Below are 21,902 nucleotides of genomic sequence, written 5' to 3'. Positions count from 1 at the left end.
ACTTGAAAAGCAATCCTCAGGTCAGAGGACCTTTCCGTGGCATATGCCGGACGTCTGGTTCGAATCCCGGCTTTTGTAATAAGTGAGGCCCAGAGAGGTTAAGTGACAATTCCGAGGTCACAGAGCTAGTCGGCGGCACAGCCGTCTCCCTCCAGACTGCGCATTTAATGCTCCTCCCGCCACGGTTTTGGGGAGTGACACCGTGTCACCATGTGTTCTTGCTGTCACACCGTTTCTGAAATGCTCCTCGTGCTTCAGAAGCTCCCAAACTCAACTCGCGATGACTCTCCGCCCTCCGGCTGTCACTAGGCAATGGCTTCTCCAAGGTCCCGTTCCATAGTTTTCGTATTAACTGCTGATCTTGGACGGGCTGATTTAAAAATGAAAGAAGTCCATGATGGGTCTCCAGGGGAGCAGCTTCTGTAAAGGGAACGGGAGGAAGGAGACAGCGTCTTGTGAATTCCAGGCACACGGGGGTCCACACAGACGGAGCCAAGGGCTCTTGCGTTTGACTAGGGGACTGGTTCTCCCTTTGGCTTGAAGGGCACTTGGCATCCGCTCCCCGTTTGTCTTCCCACCACGTGGGCAGGTGGCGGGTGCCACAGTGTGCTCTGGGCCTGGCCTTGGGAACGAAGGTGATTGCTCTCTTCGTAAGGACCGCAGAATAGAGTTCTGGGGGCCAAGCGATAAGCCACTGGCGGTACCCCTGACGCAAAGTGCACAGGGGAGAAACACGATTATCTCGTTCTCCGGAGACGGCGTTTCGGAAATGGCGTGCGAATTCCGTCTTAAGGGCTGACTGGGAGTTTACGAACGAGAGGGCAGAGAACGGAGCCCTGGAAACATGTGAGCCCGAAGCGTCGGTCTGCACTGAGCCCCGCTGGGAGAGCCAGGGGGTGGGCGAGAGATGGTAAGGACAGGAGAAGAGACGAGAAGAGAGGGAGGGAGAGAAAAAGGAAGGAAGGAAGGAAGGGAGGGAGGGAGGGAGGGAGGGAGGAAAAAAACTGGCAGAGAGGCAGACTCTACGTATAAAACAAGGGACAGAGATGAGGAACACTAAACCAGAGCTACGGGGTTCAGAGCAGGTCAGGGGAGGCCCCAGAAAGCACCATGAGGTGGTCAAATAAGACAGCCGTGTGTTTTTATCCGGGTGCCACAGTTGCGCGCTTGGCCTCGATCAGCATTCTATATGCAAAAAAAAAAAATTGTGTAAGGGGAGATCCAGGGGCGCAGGGCACACGAGTGTGTGCAGGGACCTGGGCGGGTACTGACCTCAGGGGTGTGCATCTCACGAGCTCACCTGCCACGGGCGAGCGGGGCTGTCCGGAGGCGTGCTGGCCGTCTGGCCAGAGGAAGCGAGGTGGCAGGCAAGTCCTTACAGGCACGAAGCGAGAGTTAATAGAAGCACTTGAGCGGGGACCTTGCGCCCGGCGGAAAATGCCCGGCCTGCCTGCTCTGGCGGGTCGAATGTGTCCATCGGCGCGGCCTGCGGTTCCGAATGAACCCGCCTTTGCTGGTCAGGCATTTCCGCAGGAGGAGCCTTCCCGCGCCAAGGCGCACATCGATCGCGAAGTAACCGGTGTCAGGTCTGCTGAGAGGGGGCGCCATCCAGAGAGCGGGGCGCAGGGGTCCCCCACACTCCTCCTCGCTGCCTCTCTGCTCCTCGCGTACCCATTTCCACCCCGGTCCTTCTTCTGCGTCTCGCTCGCTGAAGACGTGAGCGCTCAGATAGTGAGCGCAGTAACGTTGCAGCGATTAACTGAGACTTGGTCATTGATGTTTACAAATACCACGAAGAATTCATTCGTTCCTTACACCGCGCATGTAAATGTGAGGATCCGGGGAACAATTACTACACACGCCTCAGGTTATTGATGGATGTGGAGCTGGGGCGCGATCAGAACGTGCGTTCAGATTATTGACGGATGTGGAGCTGGGGCGTGATCAGAACGTGCGTTCCTTGTATTCCTGTTTATCGGGGGCCTGCAACGCAGCAGGCGGGCTGCTGGGCCCAGGCAAGCGATGGGACTGTCCGCGGACCGTTTCTTAGTGGCGGACTTGGGGGCCACCGCCTAGTTCCTCCTCCTCCTCCTCCTCCTCCTCTTCATCGTCACCGTCGTCGTCATCATCACCATCATCACCATCATCAGCACCATCACCAACACCATCATCATCACCACCATCACCATCATCATCACCGTCATCATCACCATCATCGTCACCGTCATCGTCACCATCATCATCACCACCATCACCATCACCATCACCGTCATCGTCACCATCACCACATCACCATCATCACCATCATCATCACCATCATTGTCACCGTCATCGTCACCATCATCATCACCGTCATCGTCACCATCATCACCGTCATCACCATCATCACCATCACCATCACCACCATCACCACCATCACCATCATCATCACAGTCATCGTCACCACCACCATCGTCACTGCGCGATTACCTACTGGACGGTTCCCATGTCGTAACCTCTAGTTTACATACATTAAATCCTTTAATTCTCACGACCTCATCATTCCCCTTTTACGGATGAGGATCTGAGGCTTGGGGGTACTGAGTGACCTGATCGATATTGCACGGTTAGCACCATCACCATCATCACCATCATCACCACCATCATCGTCACCACCACCATCTTTATTGTGTGATTATCTACTGGAGGGTTCCCATGTCGTAACCTCTAGTTTATATACATTAAATCGTTTAATTCTCACGACCTCATCATTCCCATTTTACGGATGAGGATCTGAGGCTTGGGGATACTGAGTGACCTGATCGATATTGCAGTTAGTAATTAGCAAAGCTTGGACGTGAACCGAGGTCCCTCTGAGACTTATAGCCTGTGCTACGTTGGGTAGGACCCAGGTCTCCTGTCTCTAAGCAGTTTCTTTCATGACCTCACCAGCTACACTGAGGGTTTTAGCCAAGACTGTAGGTGTGAATGTTTAAACATTATCTCCATCCCTTAAATTCTCTGTTCTAACAGCCCTTATTCCCGTCATGCCTGTGTCAAACTAACAAAATATCCAAGTTTTGACAAAAGTCTGATTTCCCATGGAGAAAGTGACTTGCTTTTTCTTTCTTTTTTTTTGGGGGGGGGGCACCTTAATCACTAAAGTTAACGAATGCATCTTGGGTTTAACATTGGAGTTCATAGTCTAGAACTCATACACTTTGTCAGGAGGAAATGTGTTGGAGTTAAATTTCTCCTCACCCCTTTTTAAACGGGAGACTTAATTTTTCAAATCTACCGCTCCTGGAAGTGATCGACACGGCGGCCTTCAAACTCGCGAGCGTCCTGAGGGCCCCCAGGCGCTCGTCGCACGCTCGCTGCAGCCGCCGGGGCAAGTCCCGTGCGGTCTGTGCCGCGGGTGGGACCGACGCCATCGGAAGGCTGGCCCTCGACGTCCTGTCACAGAGGCAGAGCCACACGCTGCACACGATTTCAACCGTCCTGCCCCCTCCCCAACCCCCGAACCTTCTCCCCATCCTTCTTCTCAGCTGACCCTGCGGCGAGAAAGCCTCGGAACCCTCCCCTCGTCCCGTCCGCTTAGCCGCCAGCGTGCGCCCCTCCTGCCGTAACCACAGATGCCCCGACCGCGCCCAGTCGCGGGCGAGCTCGCTTCGCTTTCTCGGGGAGTCCTGGCGGCGCCCTCCTTCTGTCAGTGCTCCCGCGTCGTCTCTGTGCGAGGTCACCCCCTCGTCTGATTTCTCGCAGCGAACCCCGCACGCAGCCCGCTGGATCCACGCGCCCCGCCTGCCGCTGCCCGCGTTCGCCGCTCCCCTGGGCAGCTCGGCATCGCCGTCCCTCCGCGATGTCCACGCTCCCTCCTCCCATTCCCTCTGACCCCGCTCCAGGTAGGCGTCCGGCCCCAGGGCCCCCAGAAACTCCTTTAGCCAAGGTCGCCAGTAAACTCCAGCTGACCGAAGTCCACGGTCACTTCCCATGTGACCCATCAGCAGCACCGGACACAGCCGAGCCCTCGCTCCACCTGGATAAACGTCCTCACTGACCTGTGGGTTCGCACGGTGTCTTATCTTGTGTCCAGCCCACGGGCGGCGCCTTCTCGGACCCGGTGCTGGTTCCCCCTCTTCTCCCTGACTTTGGTGTGGGCGGGACCAGGCTCGGTCTTCGATTCCCCCCGCTTTAATGTGCACCCCTGCCTCTCATGACTTTAAATGCCCTCCGTCTGCCGATGACCCCTAACTAAACCCGGCATGACCGGACCTCTCTCCCGAGGCCCTCGGGCATCCCACAGGCCATGCAGCCTTGACCCGATGCCTCCGAATCCGAATTCGTGGTCCATCCTCCTCCCCAGAAACAAAAGCAGCAATGACAAAGCACCTGCCCTGTGCGGTTGAGGGGAAAGCCATTTTTCTGGCAGAATAGGGTCACAGCTTTGAGTCACCCCTCGCTCGTCCTCGAATCCGTCAGGAGCGCCCGCCGGCCCCGTCTCCAGGGTGCCTGCAGCCCACCGTGGCCCCTGTCAGACGTTCAGACATGCTGGCGGTGGTCCACTCAGAAGGATCCAGGGCTGGGGACAGGCGTGACAGGCAGGACTCCCGAGGCCCCTCCGATCATGACTCTGGTGCAAGGAGAAGGCATCGCTTTTACGTGGCTGGAGCAGAGTTTCTATGTTTCCGATTTTTAGGCATCTGAGCTCCTCAGACCTCTTACTTCTTCTCACTATCTATCGGTGACTTTCTTCTTGTTTAAACTGTCCTATCAATTTTTTTACTGTTTTGGTTTTGTTGTTATTTTTTAGTTTTTCAGTTACAGTCGACGTACAGTCTTATGTTGGTCTCAGGTGTACAACGTAGTGCTCAGGCATCCATATGCCTTACGAAGAGATCACCCTGTAAATCTAGTCCCCACCCGGCCCCGCGCGTAGTCATGACGACGTCACGGGCCGTGTTCCCCGGGCCGTACTGCGCATCCCTGTGACCGTTTTGTACCCGCCAACCTTTTCGCCCCTCCCCCACACACACTCCTCCCCTGGCGACCGTCGGCGTGTTCCCTGTGTCTGAGCCTGTTTCTCCGTCCGTGTATTTTGTTTTTCGGATCCCGCGCGTAAGTAGAAGCAGGAGGCATTTGTCTTTCTCTGACTTATCTCACCCACCTAGCGAAATGGCCTCGAGGTCCGTTCGCGTCGTTGGAATGTCAGAGTCCGTTCTTTTTCTGTGCTGAGTAATATTTCGTGGCATATGGTTTCGAGTCTATCTCCCCAGCTCAAACGCTCTTCTGCGCTACCCGCTTGGACAGCAGGTGCGTGTGTGTGCGTGTGACTAATTGACGCGCTCACTAGGATGTCTCGGCGGACGTCGGAGTCGCACGTCTCGTCCAGTCTGTCGCTCACGCCTGTCCCCGGCTCCCCCGGCCCCGCGGCGAGGCCCGGCCTGGCGGGGGCTTGGGCTCGCCGCTCCCATCTCCAGCCTCGTCCTCCGGCGTCTCTGTGTTTCTATTGTCCTGAGCCAGCTCGAAAGTCTTCTGGCAGCTTCGAAAGCCACCTCCGTGCTTCCTTAGAGTGGCTCTCGCAGAGGCTGTCCCTTCTGCTCCCCGTTCACTTGTCACCTCTCCTCACTGTCACCCCTACGAACTGTTCTCGTCCTTTCGACTCTGTCTAATTCCCGCCCCCGAGCAGGCTCTTCTGCACGGCCCTCGTCTCTCCCGGGCTCACCCGTGTGCCACCGACATGAAGTAGAACTGTTCATTCAACGTCTGTCGTTCCTTCCACACGGGTAGGACTCACGTCTGCTTGTTCCCGTGGTGTCCCCTGCACGAAGCAAAGTACCTGGCATGTGGCATCTGTCGCCGCTTCTTAAGCTCGTTCTCACTGGCACCCAAACACCGAGTTTTAAGACGAGGAAAGGTGGGGCATGCGACTTTACGTAGAACGGGTGCGTCTCCTCCGACGGGTGAGCTGAAGCAGAGGCCTGACTGTGAGGGTGCAGCAGCTCCGCTCTCGGAGGGAAAGGCATTCCGGGCAGCATGGAACAGCCACCGCGAAGGCCTCGGAGCCGGAGCCCGCTCGGCAGATGCACGAGCATCGTCGGGCCGGGGGAGAGGAGCAGAGGGCGGGGCCAGAGCGGGAAGCGGGACCCGGTCACGCAGGTTCTTGGAGGATGGGTGCGGGTAGAACGTAGGGCTGGACCTGTCGGAACCGAGGGCTTTGGAAGGGTGGCATGGCAGGGCGAATGCTGAGGCTCGTGTACCATAGCGAATGTTGCATTTATCTATGTATTACATATTTATCATAGTAAAGTAGAAAACAGGCTCAAACGAAACTTGAAAAGATAATAAAAACGACCTGTAACTCTGCGCATTGGAGACGACCACCATTAACTGTTTAGACGTGGGGTGAGCGGAGTGTTTTAAGTGGGGAAAAGCTGATAATGTAGCTCATAAACGCACTAACATGTGACTCGATATTTACTTCCAGTCTCATTCATAAACGTGACTTGAATTTGGTGAGTCTTCAGATTCTGAACGTTTAGGCAGTGAGTGACAGATACAAGAGCCACCGCGACTGATCACTGAGCCAGCCGTGCTGGCCGAGCAGAAGGCGGGGGCGGGGAAGGCCACTCAGGGATGACGTGCAGGTTTTCAGCCTGGATAACGAGCACGGAGACACCGTCGACAGAGGGTCAGTTCTGTGACTAGACAATGAGCCCAGAGTAGAAGCTGATAAACGGAAACGAAGCAGAAATGCTCCTTAAGCCTTGGAAACTGGCGTGAAGGTAGGCGAGAGGTCAGAGGCAGTGGGACAGTGGCGGGAGGCGTGCGTCCCTGGGGAGCTGCTGACGCTGTCCCAGGAGCAAGGAGAGGCGGTCCTGGGGGCCGAGGAGACCCCCAGCCATGCCCATGCACGACAGCCGGGAGAAAGCGCCTTAGGGGGGGACTCATGCTCTGCGGTGGGTGGGGGACACGTCAGCACGAGGGGTCCCCAGTCAGGACATGTTTCTGCAAGTCGCTTGGACATTCTGACTCACGTTGGGGCTTCAGGTTTCCCCCCACAGACCACTTTAGATGGCAAACACCCCCTCACTGCTCCTGGTTCGCTCGGACAGTATGGGGCCAGGGTAACTCTAGAAACGGTGTCGTGTTAGCGATGGCCGGGTCCCCACGCTCCCCTCACTCACTTGGCGATGGCAGGTACCACCTCCCCTGTATCTGCACCTGTCACTCTGCATGGGTGGTCTGGTGCCACAGCTCTTGATGACACCCCCGGGTGACAGACACTCTCTATAGACATATTTGCTTTTGTGAATTCGCTTCTTACAAAGCCGGCCCAGACCCAGCCCTGGGTATGGTCTGACAAGCGAGCCGAGGCCACCTGCACCCTTCAGGGTACCCGCCGTCCCTCCCAGTACCTCGGGGTGCAGGTGGCCGGGCCGGTGGGCCGTCCGCTGCCTCCGGGCGGGGCTCGGCCTCACCGCTGCTCGCTGGGCCTCCCGGTGGCGTGTGCGGCGTCGGGGAAGAACCTCCACTCTCAGTGTGCTTACGCTCCCTCCCGTCCATCCTCCACTCGCGAGCGGCGAGCCTCCTGCGTCCCTAGAGCACAGCGCTCGAGAGACTGCGCATTGAAGAAAGTCGCTTCCTCTGAATGTAGGAGAGCAGCGCTGGCTGCTTGACCGGGGGAAGCTCGCGTTTTGGAGGCGGAGCGGGAGGGAGTGCGCAGGGCCCCGATGTCTGTGTTGCTTCGTCTTCTCTTTCGTTATTCTGGAAAGCGAAGCGGACTTTTGATGAAGCCCGAGGGGGTAGGTGGAGGGGGCGTGCGAGCCTGACATGGTTCGGGTTATTTCTGCTGCTGTGTGAAGGCCACAGATTTCCATCAAAACCGTTAAGTGCTGGAATCGCGGACAGTGCAGGTCACAGGTGCGGCCAGTACCAGATGGCCACAGTGACTGCAGTGGATGGCCAGGGAGGACAGGTTTCGAAGAAGGGCGGGGTCCTTCCTCGGCTCCGCGAGGGTGGCGGGAAATCGTCGTAACCGTGTGCGGTCGCTCCGTGGCCCTCAGGGGCCGCAGAGGCTTCGCTGTGCTGTACTCGAGGCCTTCGGAGTGGAATGGAATCACCGCACACGCCCGGGGCGGCCGCCGCCGGATTCCCTTTCGATGTGGTTTTCAAGCCCCCCACCCCCAGGAGGAGAGAAGCCCCACTGTCTGGCATCAGGAAGCCGATTATTTCTCGCGCTATTTTAAGGCCACGAAAGCCGCCCACGCGATGGCTGCCGTTCGCTCAGACCGAGACCGTGCCACAGCCGCCCGGCGCGTGGTCCTGTCTCAGCCTCGACGCACCGTCCACACTTCGGTGTCTGAGCTACAACAGCCGTCACGCTCGCCGGGAGTGAGGGCCGTTCCGCTTGGTTTGTCTGCGCTACGAGGGGACAGGCTTTGTCTCCCTTTCGGGTCGAGGGCAGCAGGCATGTGTGGACGCGTGTGCGCACGCACGCGTGGAGTGTGCTTTCTGGAGAAGGGGTCGTGAGTGAGATGCCCATGTCGTCTTTCCTCCCCGGTGAGGTTGACACTTTGCAGGACGTTGTAGGGTCGTCCTGGGACTTTTCCGGAGGATTCCCCCGCATCCCTCACCTCCTCCCATTTTCCTGCTCAGTGGGGCAGACGAGCGGGGTGGGCCTGGAGGGGCCATCGAAGTGCGGCAGGCGACCCGCCACCGACACCGCCTGGAACGGCAAGAACACTGTCCCCCCCGCCGTCCCCCGACTGCGACTCACCAATCTGTTTCATTCTCAGCCGTGTCACGGGAGCCTGTGACATTCCACGAGTCCCATGTGATTGCCGCTGCTGAGCCCAAGGGCACAGTCTCTCTGTGTGCTCTTTCTGGAACATTCTTTTTAAAGTGGGCTGGGCCGTTCCGTCCATTAAACTCTGCACCCTTGATCGTGGCGACCCTCGCCGAGCACCGACATTCTCATTCATTATTTCAATTAAATTATGCCGCCAAGCCTTTAACCACACCAGCCTCTACAAGAGGCTAATTAATTATCATCGACATTTTCGCAAACATTGATCACCTTCTTAATTAATAAGAAATGAATCACTTGATCTCTTCCGTATTGAGGATAATCCCCCATGACCCATGAATCCTCTACCCACAGAGCATCTCATTTGTATTCAGGTACTTGTTTACATCTCTTTCTTGCCCTTGACAGCAAGCCTCTTAGGGCCGTGAGTGCGCCGTGGTGACGATTCTATTTCGCTCGTAACCCAGAGTGTCTGGCACGTGAAGAGGTCTCCATAAGTATCAACCGGATGAATGAGTGGCTCAGAGGGTAGACAGAGTGAGGGTTCTTGGAAAGAACTTGGTAACTGAATTTTCAATCCATCGAAGGATAACCGGGTGTTTTATTCGTCGTAACTCAGTGTTTTAAGAAATGACACGTACGTTCATAATGACTAATTTGTATCCCATCCTATTTTCCTGCTTTGGTGGGGACAATCTACTAGATGGTGAAGACAGCCGTGACCCTGGATTTGTTCACACGCACAGGGTTTTACTCGCTGTTTACGGGCGATATGCAAAACGTACCAGACACTGCCCTAAATTCTTTTCACGCACTGCTTGAAAAGAATCCAGTTAATCACGGGATGACGGACGTTTGTTCACACGCACAGGGTTTTACTCGCTGTTTACAGGCGATATGCAAAACGTACCAGACACTGCCCTAAACTCTTTTCACGCACTGCTTCAGTTAATCACGGGATGACGGACACGGGATGTCATCTCCACGTGGCCCAAACGTCTACGAAGCTTCCCGATGCACGGGCTCAGCCAGAAGCGTAGAGCAAACCCTCGGAAAGTCAGGCGACCTTTTCGGTGTTTCGGTGACGCGTCCTAGTCTGTTCCGGCCCCCCCGCCCCCGTCCTGTGCTCCGTCATGTCGCCTGTCACATTGGTCCCCTCCCATCTCCACTGTGCTCCCTGCGTGGACACAGCCGCTGCCCAAATGCCCGACAGGGAGCTGCGGAATGACGGACTCTCCCGAAGGGCTGAGAGGGGGCGGGAGGAGAGCCGTGAGGCAGCCCGGGTGACACGACGTGGGAACGGACGCCCCCTCTTCTGAAAGCCCTGGCCAGAAAGTCCCTCGCTGGCTGCCCCTTTCCTGGCGCTCACGAGCCCGTCCCCAACCCACGTGGCCTGCGTCCTGCTCTCGCTGCGGGCGCAGACCGTTCCAACGCGTCCCCACTGTCACCGACAGGGGCGGGGCTCAGGCCGAGGGCTGTGGGGGGGACTCGGAGCTGCCATCGCACATCACGTGACGAGCCGTTTCCAGGGCCTTCCGCGCGTCCTGCGCCCTCCGCAAGCCCGGCGCCTCCTGGATCGCGTCTCTGTTCCGGCGGCGGGCGGCGGGCGGCGGGCGGCTCACGCGCGTGTCTCTCCCTGTGTCTTACGGGAGCGGAAACGGGTGGTCACAGACAGGCCGCAGCCGCGTTCCTGCCGCTGGTAGATTCTGTCCCCTGGGTCCCAGTCTCCTCCATCACCCCGGCTCTCTGCACAGGTGGGGCTCTCGTACGATCCCCCCGTGAGGAAACGGGGAGCAGCTCGTTCACGCCGCTTCGTCACGCAGGTCAGCCTGGGGCCTGCTCTCCGTGCTCCCACCTGGGCTGCTGCTTCAGCTTCCTCGGCCCCATCCGAGAAGCCGAACTGAGGCGTTTCTCCACGGTCAGACACGTTCCTTGGACCTCTGCCCGGGGCGAGGCAGGGACCAGCGAGCAAGTTCGTTTTTCTAACTTCTCCCAGATCTCATTCTTAGACGGGGCTTCCGTTCCCACCCAAAGAAAGGGGGAAACAGAACAGATCTCAGGAGTGAAAGAGTAGCTGCTGACCGGTTTCACAGATGCGGCACTAGGTTCAGAGAGGTCGGGGCACCTGCCCTGGGCCGCACAGCCAGCAGGCGACAGAATGAGTCTTTCTGAGAGTTCCGTCCGACCACGCTGAAAATGTTTTCTGAGGATTCCGAGAGCTTTCGGTACAAGGCCGTTAATTTCGTCATCGTGAGGTTGAATCTTACGTGCAGTGGGTCTGGGACCGTCCCCTGGGCCGTTTCTTCCCCGCCCCTCGGGATCGGCCAGCCCCGGCTCATCGGCATGGTCCTCGGCTGCCTCCTGTGCTCACTGTCCCCTCCCCCTCGTCTCTTGGGAGCCTGGGGTCCGGAGGCCCCAGCAGAAGTGCCCGCACGGCCTCCCGCGGCTCCCGGGGCAGCCGGGTGCAGTGTGAGCTGTGCTTTTCCCCAGATGTTACTTACGCGTTTTTACGGTTTTGCTCCCTTTTCTGTTGACATCTCGGCCCATCTGCGACACCAAAGGTCACCACATCCTTTCCCGAATACAGCTGTGACCCGCCGAGACGGATGCCTAAGAAATACACCGATGAGCCTGAAAGAATCATGTTGCTGGATTATTTTTTTTAGGACTGAAACGAGCTTCGTTTTGGGTTTTTTTTTTGTTTTAATCTCCCACTTTGCCGGGCAGATTCGCACCAAATCCGCACCAGGTGCCCGGGGGCCGACCGGGTCCGAGCCGGGAATTCTAACGGGCGGATTTATGCGAATCCGACCCATGTGCCGTCTGGTCCTCGCCTCCGGTGACAGTTTGTAGAGAGAAAGAGCAGAGACCGGGATGCGTCGTCGAAGTCATTCTGTTTCTTTGCTGTCACGTCTGAACCGCCTGTGGAGCGAGCCTGTGCCGCAAGGCCCCACACGCAGAGTGCACGCAACACGCACACGCACACGCACGCGTGATCCGAGGGGGAGGCCGTGCCGTGCTCGCCCGGTGTGCGTGCACCCTGCTAGCCGAGCCCAGAGGGGTGAGCGGCAGCCGACGTCAGGCCCGCCTTCCGTGGGACGCGTCTGTCCGTTCCAGACTGTCTTCTCGACGACTCCTCGCGTTGAAGTGGGTCCTCACTGAGCTCCCCACGCCGAGGCCGCCTGTTTCTGCTGAGGCCAGACTGGTGGGTTTCTTCAAACTCAGCTGGGGCGAAGGTCCCCAGAGAGCGAGGTTAACGGGAGAAGTGAACGGCAGGGGGGATGGGAGCCGCCCGCTCCCCGCCGAGGCCACGGCCGCGTCCCTCCCCCTGAAGCCCTTCGCAGCCTTTCATCCTGATCACCCAAGCCGCAGGGGGCAGGCCCAGGGCTGTCACTGCACACCTGAGAGGACGCGGCGTGACCGAGGCCAGGGCTGCTGTCCACTGTCGCCCTCGGGCAAACCCAGTGCCTCCCTCTCCCTCCCCTTCACCTTCCCTTGGCCGCCAGAGCCTCGAATTTGCCCAGAATCAGCCCTGGGCAGACGTTAGAAGAAGCACGGGACCCCCTGCGCCTTCCCTCACCCCTCTCCCAGCCGACACCTGCCCCCATGGCTCAGGGAGCGATCTGACCGAGAAGCCGGGCCACGCCGTCATTTTCATGCGAGAGCGCAGACGTTAAGCCAACACGCGGCCTGGGACCGTTCGGTGTTGACTCCGGCACCCGGCAGTGTCCGGGCTGACCCGGGGTGCTCTGGGCTCCCACGCGGGCTGTGGCGGGCTCCCTCTCCCCGCTCGCTCGCGACCTTCGCGGTCTCTCACCCATGGGACTCGGCGGGACTTGCCTTCCAGGCTGGAGCTCAGTCTCCTTAAGAGGTTTACCTCCGGCCTCGGTAGCTCCAGGATTCCACCCCGGCCCCAAACAGGACCCCGTCCCCCTGGACCGAGCCCCAGCCGACAGCGTCAGGGGAAGCGGCTCCCCGGAAGCGTCTTACCTTTGCTGCACAGGTATCAAGCATCGCGAGACGCCTGGCCCTCCGCGGCGCTGGAGGATTGGGGGTCACGCAGAGGAACCAGGTGTGGCTGGTGCCTTGTGTGTGGGACGTAAGGTGTGCTGGGTACGGTAGCTTCTAAAGCGTCGGTTTATTTTTCCTTGCTTGATTGTGCCAGGTGGGGGGGGCTGAACCCCCATACCTAGTGCAGCGCCGAGGAAGTGCTCGTCGAGCTAGTCGAGGGCACGCACAGGTGAGCACACCAGTCGGTGCTCGAAAGGGCTGGGGACAGAGCGATGCGGACAGCAGGCAGCTGTGTCCGATCCCAGGGGACAGTGGACAGCAGGCAGCCGTGTCCGATCCCAGGGGACCGTGGACGGCATCCAGAGTGTGTGTCGACTTCACAGGGACTTCGGAGGCGTGCAGGCCCTCCGTGCAGAGGCCGTTTCAAGGGGCTCCTCCTTCCGGCCTGCACCCTGACTCTCCCGGCCCTCAAGCGCGTCCTCGTCCTCCTGCGCCACCTCCCACCCCGCCCCCGCCGCTGCCTCCCTTGGCTGTCCGGCGCCCCCACTGCTGCGTGTACCCTCGCTCGTGTGATGCTCACCGCGGTCCTTGGTGGCGGCTGCTGGCCCCGTTTCGCGTGACAGGAAGCCGAGGCCGAGCGAGGCAGTGGGTCACTGGAGGCGCACGGCCAGTATCATAGCCGAGGAAACGTGACTTCAGGTTTGTCTCCGTCCGAAGCCTCCGGAGCAGACTCTCCGTCACGCGACAAGGAGGCGCCTGGCACCGCGGGGGACATCTGCCCGCACGGCCCCTTCCTGTGCCACGCGTGGCTTCGTTCTGTAGATGCTCGGTCGGGGGCCGAGACTCGTTTGAGACCGGCCCAGAAGGAAGACGTGGCCTGGCGTTGGAAAGGGCCTGTCGCCTGCCGGCCGAGCTCCGGGCCCCCGTCCCTGCCTCCTCAGTCAAAGCCCACGCTCCCCATCTGCAGGCGGACCTGAGACCCACTCAGGGGACCACACGTTTCATGTCACCGGGGTCGGGGAGCAGCCAGGAAGTCAGTGCAGAGTTCACGTGGGGCCTTTCAGAAAACCCGCCCTCCCCAAGGCCGGGGCCCCCCAGCACCGCTGCAGGAGCCAGGTCTGGGGTGGAGCTGGGTCCTGCTGAGGTTCCGCTTCGGTCCGTTTTCTGCCCCCATGGTGATCTGGGGTCAAGCCTGACTTCGGTGCCTGACTTACAGGCACAAAACGATGACACGAAGCTGGTTCTCGGCTCTGCCCGTGGTGTCCTCTGCAAGCGCAGGCCTGTGACTTTCCAGGGTTCAGTGAACTGGGGGCCCGCAGGGAGCTTCCCCCATTGAAAGTCCCTCGAGAAGCTTTATTCGACGTAGCACGAAACGGTTGAGGCCTGATGGCCCATCAGTTCACTCAAAGACGCAGAAGACAGAGCTGAAGTATTGGATTTGTTTTGCTCTGAGTGGAACGCTTTGTCTTTGGAACGCCTAGGGACACTAAAGAGTTGTGATGACGACCATCTCACATCCGCGGAAACACAATTTAGGGACACGGCATCTCACGGGTGTCAAGGGAGCGAGGTTCCCGGGTCACGCGTTGACACCGCGCTCTCGGCCTTCTTGAAGTGCATGGCGATTTTTTAATTTTTAAGAGAACTCAGGGGCGGGGGGTCTCCCTTCCGGAAGTGGCCGTGGGCAGACCGTGATTGACAAGCTTCCGTGTGTAATCACACGCGGGGGTGGTTCCACGTGCGGGCGAGATCGTCGGGGACCTATGAACGCCGCCCGATTGTGTAGGTGCTTCCGGTGGGTGTGGGGCGGCTGGCTGCTCCCCGGGGCCGTGGGGAGCGGGGGGAGCCAGCTCCGGGACCACCCGACAGAGCACCCACATTCGTAAGCGGGGACAGGGGCCCGGTGAGGCTGATTCATCCGTTCGTCCCTCAGGCCTCCCGGTGCCCAGCCTGCTGATCGGCCCGCCGTCCGCCTCCTCCGAATTCATCCATCTCACTCGTGCAATAACTGAGAAAAGGGATAAAGAAAAGTGGGCGACAGCCCTCGCCCACAGGCGCTTGCGGGTTTGGAGGGGCACGGAGGTAGGTGGCATTAGGAGCCACGAGGCCTCCCCCGGGACTCAGAGCGGGAGCAGAGGGGGTCAGGTCCCCGCCGCGGACTCGGGGAGCGTGCCGAAGGGGACGTCGGAACCAACTGAGACTTAGTCGAGTAGAAAGTTTGGGGGTGTTGGGGAGTAGGGATTGTTGTCACCAGTGCAGGGGAGAGGTCCGTGGCCCGTCCGGGAAGTAATCCGGATGTTGGTGCGTCGTAAGCTGGGGACACTGGGGAGGCCCAAGTGCGGGTTGGGGTCGGGCCGTGAGGGCCCCTCCAAGCAGAGGCCCGTGTGACCCCTGAGTGGTGAGACCGGCCCCGCTTCACGTCCCGGACGACGTGCGGCTGGGGGAAGGACGTGGCTGTGTCCTTATGAAACGCTTTCCTCGTACGAAGCCCTTCGTGGGGTGCGGTGGGGACAGAGGGAGGCGGCTCCCTTTACAAGCTCGGAACCCAGCGGGGGTGGCGAGTCACGCGGCACAGCTGAGCGTGGCCTGGACACGGAAGCGGGAGCGGAGAGACCATCCCCGAGACCCATGCGGCCGGCGGGCCAGCTACGGGGACCCTGGGGCCACACGCTGCAGGCCACTGTCAACACACAGGAAGCAAACGCCTGCCGCCACCGCCACCGCCGTGACCCCGCGGTCACTCCTGACCGGGGACCGGGCAGAGCCCTACATTTTCGTGAAGAAGACTCTCTTGAGATTTGGGGACTTTGTAGATATTACACATCTTAATTTTTAATCGTTTGCCCGTGATGCGTTTATAAGATAGTTTTCTCTCGTGCGTAAACACTTGGAAAACTTAATTTATTTCAGGAAAAATACTAAGGTAAGTGGACCTCTTAAATGCATTAAACATAATCCCTTCTCTGAGGATCCGAGCCTGCAAATCTCCTGTCTGGAAGGAACGGATTAGTTTTTGAAAAGCGGCGTGGAGCTGTGATGAACGTTAACGCTAGGAGAATTCGTTTAGTGTAATTAACTTGACCCAAAAGGGCGACGGCGGAGGTGGGGAGTTAAGGTTTTTACCGAATGAGAACATCCCAGGCAGGTCGATACGTTTATCTCGTCATTTTCAGCATTTTTACTGAGGAGCGATTCCTCGGCGGGGGGTGATTCCTTAGTGGGGGGTGCTTCTCGGGCAGGGGTGATTCTCCAGTGGGGGGTGATTCTCCGGTGGGGGCCGATTCTCCGGCGGGCGGGGTTGTCCTCCGAGTGCTGAGAACGATCCGCACACACAGATGGTCCTAGCGGACAATCACGCTGGCCGAGACGCCTGGCAGCAGTGGGGTCTGTGACTCGCCGTCGTGACCTATAGGGCGACTCGAACGCAAACAGGGATGAGCCCATTTAGACCCTGTCCGTCACTGTCACCGGCCGTGCTTCAAGCTGAGAAAATGAGCCTGACCCCCGCTCCTACAGTAACTCCAAAGCGCAGGCCGGACGGCCGGTTACGGGGCCACCTCGGTGTCACTTCAGAATTTATAAATGTACACCTGACACCCAATTGTCTTTAAGCGCCCAGAGCAGGTCACCCCGCCGATTATAGATAAAGAATTTTGGACATGATTTTATTTTTTTTAGCCTGTATTACATTTGAAGAAAACAAAAGTTATTCCCCCTCCTTCGAGGGAGTAGCCTCCTAGCTCATTCATTCATTCACTCATTCACTCATTCAGCATTGTGCAGAGGACCTACGAGGTGCCAGGCACCTGTCCTCAGTCGCCCATCCACCTGGAGCACCTTCCGGTTTGGACCGTCTTCTGAGAGGTCTCAGCCCGGAGCTGAGGCCACAGGGGGACGGAGGGCGGCGGTTTCACCCTCGGAAGCAGGGGTGGAGGCGGGCGGGCGCAGACCGTCACCCCGAGGGATGGGCACGCTGAAGAGAGCGTGCGACACTCCCTTTTCTTAAGAGGAATCTACATTTTCCGCGCGTGCTCGGGAAGGTTCCGGGCGAGAATAAGCAAAGCGTCAGCTGTACTTCGCTCCCGGGATTCCGATCGCGCCCGCTCGCCTCCCCCCTCTCATCTCCCTTGCACCCCGGCTATGTGATCCCCGAACGCTGGACCCCGCTTCTTACCCCGTGCGGGAAGCCGCCAAACGCGTCCAGCAGTCACCACGGCTTCCTATCAGCGGCCGGTGAGCGGGGACGGCCGTGTCTCGCGGTTGTAGAGAGGGCGGGACACAGTCTGGAGGGGACTCAAGGTCAGGGACACGGGGACGCAGGACAGGGACACGGAGCCGCATCGGGGCCAGACGTGACCCACACAATACGAGGAACGTCGGGACCAGCAGAGACGCACATGGGATTGGGGGGGGACGGTGTCGAGCAGAGCAGAGCGCATCACCTGGACCGATGTCCACTGACGGCAGCGGAAATCCGGACTCGTGGCTCAACGGGCTGAGAAATGAATTTTCCTCGCACGTGAGACGCCGGAGAGAGACAGTCTACGGCTCGCGTTCCTGCCAAAGAAACGATGTTCCCGGGAGCCTGGCATCTTCTCGCACAGGGCTCCTCGGCCCCGGCACTGCGGGCGTTTGGGCCGGGTGTTCCGTCCTGTGGGGACCGTCCCGGGCACCGCACCCCTGGCCTCCGCCCGCTCCATGCCCATGGCACCCCACCACCCGTACCGCGAAAACCACAGACGTCTGCAGACGTTGTCCTGTGTCCCTGAGGCGCAAAATTACCCCAGCCGGTCAAGAACCACTGTTCCACAGCATGCGGCCTTGGCCTGCAGATGTTTTATCAAAAAAAAAAAAAAAAAGCACGTGGCGACGTTTGATGGACAGCGGCGGCTGCTTGCGGAGACTGCGTGGCTTCTGCTCCGCCCCTCCCGGTGGGACAGCAGGGTGCAGAAGGGTGTTCCGGAGAGCACTGCCTGCGTGACACCTGTCCCGCGCTGCCCCGTGCTCCGGGGTGGCCAGCCGTGGTGGCCAGGGCGGGGCGCTCTGACTGTGGAAGGCCTCATGTGGGGTCGGAGGACTTCCGATCGTGTTTTGGGGTGCCCCAGGTCGTCCGAGCATGGGCCCCGCGTGACCCAGCCTGTGTGTGAGGACCGCACGTCTGCAGCCGGAAGAGAGGACAGTGAGCGAGCGAGGCCCAGGCCCGTGTGACATCGCCATCGGTCTTTGACAGCCGAGCGTCACTAGGGCCTCAGTGCTCGGAACCAGGAACCCCAAGCTCGTCCGAGGCTCCGTCTGGCCCGTGCAGCGCCGCTGTCGCCGTGGGGTGTCCCTCGGGTGCGGTTCTGAATCCCCCAGGCACCCGTTTCTTCTTGCTCCCCGTTTTCTTCTCTGAGGGGGGAGGCCGAGAACCGGTGAGCCGAAGGAACCTCCCTCCCCACATGAGGCCCTCGCTCGTCATAGTGTCTCCTCGGCCGAGCGGGCAGAGTCGCAGGCCTGTCCTCTCGTGCGTGTGGCCTCGTGCCTGTCTGCTCACCTGGCAGGTATTTGCTGAGTGCCTGGTCCAGGCCAGGCCAGGCGAGGAACGTGGGTTCCACCCCTGGGCCTCGGAGTCCTCGGGTCTGCGGTCACGCTGTCCTCGGGTGACCGTTCGGGGCACGGCGGGACCACTTGTCGAGAGCGCTGTGTCAACACGGCCTCGGCCGTCTGCCAGAGTGACGGTCAGGAACACGGTCTCACTCTGGAATCTGGTGCGACGTGACCCTTCGACTTCGGCTGAAAGCATCCGTCACCCCCAACAGCCAAAACTCCCCAGTAAAGGAGCGTTTCGGGAAAACCGTGAGATTAACGGCCACGTCGTTGAAGATCGGAATCACGCGCTTTGTGAAGACCCTCCAAACGCGTCGTGACGAGGTTCCACAAACAGGCGGTCCCCCGGACGTGTCCGTCAACACGCCCAGTTTACATGCCAGTCCCCAGGGGACTAACCCGATGCTCCTGACTGACAGCTCGATAGTATGAACAACGAAATACTAATTCTCGCGAATTCTCCCTGCTTTGCCAGCACCGACGACCTCGACCTCCACTCACTATTACCCTTAGGGTTAAAAGCCTCAGTACGAAGCAGAGGATTTTGTGACACAGTGCCCTCCAGTGGCTGAGGATGCACATGACACTCACGGCAACGGGGCTATTTTTAGTCCAGCTTAGGGAGCTGATTGCAAGCCAGTGTTTAAAGAGATTGATGCTTCCGCTGCCCATGTGTATATTGTGTATATGTAGCGAATAAGCCTAGAGACAGATGCGATCTGGCTTGTTAGCCGGCTTTGTGCCTGAGCGCTGACCTGTTAATTCACTTATCATTAATATATAATGTTACCTTGAGTGTAAATTTAGCTGCCTCTCATTTATAACAGCGTTAGCCAGGTGACATATGATCATTTGGGCAAGAGCCGTGCTTTCTGCCAAAGCCAAGGGCCTCGATAATTATTTTTTTAATGTATTTAGGTGTGATACAGAAGTGATATGAGTCCAGGAATAGATTAAGTCGCAGGATCAACTCATGGGACCTAATTTCTATGAAATATTACCCTTGTCTAATCTGTCTTTTCTTTTTGGCCCAAGAGATCATTACAGCTCAAAAGCTCAATACCATATTTCTGAAAATGGAAATTAAATCGCCTCTCTAAAAATAGCCTTTCTTAACTAAAAGCAGCCAAATTTATCTTTAAAATTTTAGGTAGCTTTTGGTTAAAAAGACAAAACGATAAATGGAAAATAACCAATATCAATTTTTTTTTTTTTTTTTTTCTTTGGCACTATTTCGGAACTATTAACATGAGATGAGATGTGGACCCTCGCAGTCCGTGGGCTTAAACCCCGCGTGGTGCGTTGCCGGGGACACAGGACATGCGAGGCGGGGACACAGGACACGCGAGGCTGGGACCCGGCCCTCGCCGTCGCCGTGCCGAAGGAGGTTTTTGTAGTCGGGAGATGAAGGGCCGTCGGGATTTGGGGAATGAAGAAGCACTGTCCCGGTTCGTTGCCGCGGAGTCAGGACCCGCGGCCTCCGTCTCGCCGCCAGGAGCATGTGCTTCGCGCTGCGTTCTGAGCCTCCGCGTCTGAAAAGGCTCAGCACTGGCTCCGTGGAGGCCTCGGCTCAGGTCCCCACCTCGTCACCATGCGACGCCGGGATGGTGCATTTATCGCTGCTCTGCGGCCAGCACTGACGGCCGGTGACGAATCTGCACCTAATAACGAGGCCCTGCCTCTTCACCTGACGTCCCCTTACGCGGCAGGGTCCCGTCCGGCTCCTCCCGTCACGCCCAGTGGCCAGGCCTCCACACGCCCCTCTCGCTGTGACACCCCGTGTGTCTGGCGGCCTTGACGGGAGTCAGCGTCGGGTGTTCCCAGGAATCCTGGTCAGGTCTCTCGGGGCGTGTCCTTAAGTGGCAGTTTTCTGTTGCCCGTCATCGTTAGACTGGAGCCATGGGGTCTGGGAGGAAGGCCACGGGCGTGAAGCACCCGTCTCGTCACGTCGTGCAGGGCACATGCTGCCCGCGTGGCTTGTGGCTCTTGGTGTCACCCGTGACTACCTGGCTGAGGCGGCGTTCGTCCGGCGTCTCTACCAAGTTTCTCTCTCCCCCTCTTTCCACTCTGTGCTTTTCGGACGGAAGTCACTGCACGCGGCCCACCTGCAGGAGGCGGGTGGTCAGCTTCCACCTGCTCGGAGCAGAGCATCTGCAGAAATCACGTAGGAGCCTTCTGCGGGCAGCTCTGTCTATTCTCCACCATGTATTCATTGACGAATCATTTTTCATATCAATAGGAACGCATAAATACTTATTTTATATATTGCGCTATAATCCAGTACTACTGGTTTTCTCCCTCGAATGGTCTGGCTCTGTCCGCTGGGCTCTCTCTCAGCTCTCCTGGACCACGAGCCGCCGTCGCGTGGTGTGGGGTCTTCCGTTCCACCCCTGGGCCTCGGAGTTCTCTCTCTCTCTCCCTCTTTCTTCCTCCCTCCCTCCGTCCCTCCCTCCTTCCCTTCCCTCCTTCCTTCCTTCCTTCCTTCCTTCCTTCCTTTCTTTCTTTCTTTCTTTCTTTCTTTTTTTCTTATTCTACAGGATGCTACAAGCCTATCTATTTTCCCTTTCCCAGCTTTAAAATTAGCCGTTTCTCCCAGGAGTCCTGGTTCCTTCTATTGAATACTGTATCAGAAATCAAATCTGTCCTGGCCGACACCGGCACATTGTCCCTTCTAGGCCGTCCTCACGGCTGACAGAATGAAGACAGATTTGTGTGTGTATGTGTGAGAGCGCGTATCTCTATGCCCACCCATCTCCGTCTGTATCTGTGTTAAGCTAAACACAAATGACTTCACCTTGATGTCTCAACATGGAACCCCCTAGCTGTCACATGTCACATACGTGTGTGTGTGTTCCCCTCACTCCTGTGTGTGTGTATGTATGATAGCGGCATTAGCGATAATAGTCAAAATGCAGAAACAACCACGTGTTCATCAACACGAGATGGACAAACCACACGCGGTGCACACACACAATGGCCTGACATGCACGACAGCTTGGATGAATCCCCACAGTATTGGGAAAAGTAAAATAAACCCAACAGTCAAGGACAAATACTGAATTACGCTGCCTGGAATTCACGATAAATTCCACTTTGCCGTGCTGTGTAATTCTCTTCCGGTTTCTGGAACGCGTTTGCTAATATTTTGTGGAGGATTTTTGTATCTATATTCGTAAGTTATATTGGCCTCTAGTCTTCTCGTGACATCTTGGCTTTTTTTAATCAGCGTTCATACTGGCCTCATAGAATGAGCTGAAAAGGCTTCTCTTCTCTTGTATTTTCCTGCCATTATTTCTTCAAATATTATCTCTGCCCTTCTCTCTCTCACTGCTCCTTCCAGACCACCCCCCCCCCGGGCGTGTCGATACACGTGATGGCACACGGTCCCTGAAAGTCTGTTAGTTTTCCTTCATTCTTTCGTTTCTTTCTTTCCTCCCCCCGGGCCATCTCAGTCGTCATCACGTTCACTTCTTCTTTCTTCTGCCAGATCCGGCATCGTTTTCATACCCCTCTAGTG

The 21,902-nt window shown here is 58.1% G+C and overlaps 1 protein-coding gene across 1 annotated transcript in view; it reads left to right on the top strand.

Annotated features, from left to right (window-relative positions):
• The window catches only part of DPP6 (dipeptidyl peptidase like 6), a 214,313-nt gene that overhangs the window by 6,128 nt on the left and 186,283 nt on the right, over positions 1-21,902 (top strand). The window lies entirely within an intron of this gene.

This window comes from Pteropus alecto, unplaced genomic scaffold (genome assembly GCF_000325575.1).
Source record: "Pteropus alecto unplaced genomic scaffold, ASM32557v1 scaffold320, whole genome shotgun sequence".
Taxonomy (NCBI): domain Eukaryota; kingdom Metazoa; phylum Chordata; class Mammalia; order Chiroptera; family Pteropodidae; genus Pteropus; species Pteropus alecto.
The sequence above is the reverse complement of the archived record's forward strand: the minus strand, read 5'-3'. Positions and strand labels throughout refer to the sequence as shown.